At 37.6% G+C, this 3783-nt stretch overlaps 1 pseudogene; it reads right to left on the bottom strand.

The window, feature by feature from the left end:
• The window catches only part of LOC116075188, a 7783-nt pseudogene extending 5926 nt beyond the window's left edge, over positions 1-1857 (bottom strand).
• Positions 1858-3783: the final 1926 nt, after the last annotated feature.

Here is a 3783-nt window from a genome sequence, read left to right as displayed (position 1 = left end):
TTTCAATCTCTTCCTATCTATTTCTTACTCCTATTACCAGAAGAACCCTTTCTTTTATTTACATTGGCTCAGGCGGCCGATAATTAATAATCAATCAATCAGTAAAAGCTGAAAGGATCACAAAATATAGTGCATTGTGAATGAATAATGTGTTATGAAACTTGATTGGAAACCAAGTACATGCTACAGAGGAATGAGGAATTTGCTCATGCTATTGATACCAACTTCACATACTATAGAGGTTAACAGATAAGTTTGGCTATTGGTCCACATATTCATTTGTATTTGATTTAAGGTTCTTTGTTCATTGCTGGATTCTTCTGCCTCTAAGTCATATTTCGTAGTGGTGTAATTGCAAGCTTTATGTAGAAACTCAACTCTAAATGTTTTACTCATTGACATGTGTCTAAATCCCCTTAATGTGCATCTTTGGCATCTGATAAATTGCCACGCCCATCTACTCCAGTCATATCCAAAATATCGGGGGTAAAAGCCTGATTAGGATTAGAGGCAATAAGGATCCAAAAGGAGTTCTGTGCCTCCTGGATATTCAGACAGTCGCTGGTATCTCCTAACTCAGACTTGTTCCAGATTAGTCTTTCCAGTCATCAACATGCCCTCTTATTTAGGCATAAAGGTACCCCAAGAAATAACTCGTAAATGGATAAGATTGGGCATTGTTTCCTGGCCAGCACAATGTTTCCAACCTATCCTAGCTTAATACCAAGCTGTCCATAGCTTGGAATTTCTCTCAAGGAATCTGCCTTGCCAGAGCTAGCAACAGAGGTCAAGCACATTCCTTAGGGCAATAGATAGTCCACAATAGTTAGAACTGTTTTACATACTAAATAGTAATTGAAGGGCTTCCACTCAAGGACATTAGCTAGAAGTGTTAGGTAGGAATCTCCTAGTCATTGCCTCCAGCAGGACCCAGAGAATTAGCATAGGAATATCAAATTAGCCCCAGCTTCTGCCCACTTCACAACTAGATGTGTGATCTTGGTCAGTAAGATCACTGACCTTGATGTAGTGGTTACCTGCCTACATGACTCTTGTCATCTGCCCTGCTTTCTGTATACCATATAAGCCTGCTTTTCACTTCGTGCAGGAGGACTTGGACTTGCACTGGAGGACTTGCATGCAGGACTCACACTTGAACTCGCACTAGGACTTGCACTAGTGCTCAGACTAAAATGAGAACTTAGATGGGCTAGGACTCAGACTCATGCAATCTGCAGTCCCCCGGGCCCAGGGCACTTGGGCCGGGGGAATGCAGCACCAGTCCAGAGGAGATAGCTGCTACTTTAGACCAAGTGTGTTTTAGATGGCCTCAGATGTACCTTAACTGCTGAGCTGCCAGATTTACCATCTCTCTTTTACAATGACTGTAAAAGTCTGCCATTTTTAAGAAATACATTCAGATCCTGTACTTCATGTGTCGTCTCTGCCATCATTTCTTCACTTATGCCTTGTCGACCTGACTAGGATCCCGTTTCTCCCATGGGTTGTGGGAGGCCCAGATTGGCCGGCCTGCGGCAATAAATGTCATATAATTGGAGCACATCTTCTTCAAGTGTCTAGTTCCTACATGTCACTAGTGGGTACTATAGCTGCCAGAAGTAGAGAATTCAACCTTAGTCTCTATCTTCATAGCCCTCTTAAGTCCTCTACAAACCCAATGAGAATGTTGTCACTCACCATGCCATTAGGATTTTTGTGTTCATAATTATTAAACCAATTTAAAGAGTAATCAGTTATATCTGATATAATTATCCATGTAACACTCACCATTCCTTCAGTGCGCATGGATGGCAGCTGCAGAATTATGAGAAATAACATCCCTGGTAAAGAAGTCATGACTGAAAGTAAACAGAGAAAAATCCTTGGTTTGAATTAAATAGTGCAGGGGACACAGAAGTAAGCAACATTTTGATAGAATAGAATCCAAAGCAATTCTGGCTGGCAAATTCATTAACACAATAAAGGAAGTGGTGCACTGGGGCATTTTTGTAGTTTTCCTGTGTCAACCATGGTTTGAATTGGCAGGATATTTAAACAAAAGAGTCAGCTGATATCCTTGATGTGTACCTGCAAAGATAAGGCAATTCCTAGCTTCTTTCTGCACAGGTCTATTCCTCTGCCCTGAATAGCTAATGTAGGGAAAAAGGTTCAGCTTCTTCTTCTTCTTCTTTTTGCTATGTAGCATAATTTATTTTGCTATTCTTTGTATAGCTTTGATGAATACTGGACAAGTATCAGGCCACCAGGGTTGATTATAAAGATATAATTGTACAACACCTTAGAAGGGGCATTTTGTGGAGAGCAATTTCAAGTTATGTCAAATCAATTTCTTTTTATTCTTCATTAACAAATAAAAACACAATTAATGAATTATATATCTAGTCTACTTAACAATCTTTTAATAGATGGGTTCTTTCATATTTCCTTTACATCTTAATCACACTCTGCTCATTGCATACAGTTTCCAGTCTCAGAATTTATGAAGAAGTCCGACATGCTTTAGGTTCTTCTAATGGCCACCTAGTGTGGTATCCACTCAGTTTTCCTCTGGAACTCAAATAATAGGATTACTTTACAAACTAAAGGTGTGATGTCTCATTTTCTGTATCATGTAAACATTCATAATCTTCAAAATCATTTTTATAAGTATGCAATTGCTTCAAATTTTGAACTGGCTGAATGATAGTAGAGAGTCATAATCAGCAAAGATCTAGTACACTTTACATATTTAAATATCATTTCTTCTCTATTTTCTTCCTTCGAGCACTGTCACATACTTCATAATGTTCTGTCAAATTCACTGCCTGGTTTTCATTGCAATTTAAAACTAAAATTTGAGTCGAAATGTTCCTGAATAGATCTGTAACTTGTTTTTTTCTGTCTTCCCTCATAGCCACTATCATTGTCTGGGATCTAGAAAACATTTCTGGTCACTATTGATTTTCATACTCAGTGCCCATACCTTCCAGAGTGACAGTCTTTAATCTTATTCAGTGAAGAGTAAACAACAAGTAATTTTCTTTCCCTATAACATTTACCTTATGCCCAAAAGTTTAGACAAAATTTGGACTCACTTGTAATCAAGGGCAGATGAGGAAATGCGTTTGATTTCAGTTTTCTTGTGTTCAGAGTAGTGATTTGTTGTGTATACATCTCTTCTGACCAGATTCATTTTTTTTGAGATTGAGTAGTCCTTCAATTTCTCATTTGTGTATTTCAAAGACTGAGTCTCTAATATTTCACTAGCCTCTGTATTCTTAACCATGTAAGTACTGCTATCTTACTGTAAAACTTGTTTTCACACACATGATTCACATTTAACAGTTTATTATCGTAATATGAAAGGTTTGTGAGTAATATAACAAACTAAATCAATAACCCATATTTCAGAATAAAATAATCCATTTGAAGCACTTTAGTATATGGAAAAATATCTTGAAATTATAAAATCATGAACAAGCCTGGCAGTGGTGACACACGCCTTTAATCCCAGCACTTGGGAGGCAGAGACAGGCAGATTTCTGAGTTCAAGGCCAGCCTGGTCTACAGAGTGAGTTCGAGGACAGCCAGGGCTATACAGAGAAATCCTGTCTCGAAAACCAAAAGAAAAAAAATTAAATAAAATAATGAACAAAATGAAATGTTTGAAAATTTTTCTTATTTTTGGTTTACTTCAAAATAACATTTTCATTCTACACAATTCTTATATTTCAGGGAATTTGCCAACATATTCCATCACAATCTCATGTGCTCTATTAGCTT

The sequence above is a fragment of the Mastomys coucha genome, unplaced genomic scaffold (assembly GCF_008632895.1).
Source record: "Mastomys coucha isolate ucsf_1 unplaced genomic scaffold, UCSF_Mcou_1 pScaffold3, whole genome shotgun sequence".
Taxonomy (NCBI): Eukaryota; Metazoa; Chordata; class Mammalia; order Rodentia; family Muridae; genus Mastomys; species Mastomys coucha.
This window is presented reverse-complemented; position numbering and strand designations above follow the sequence as displayed.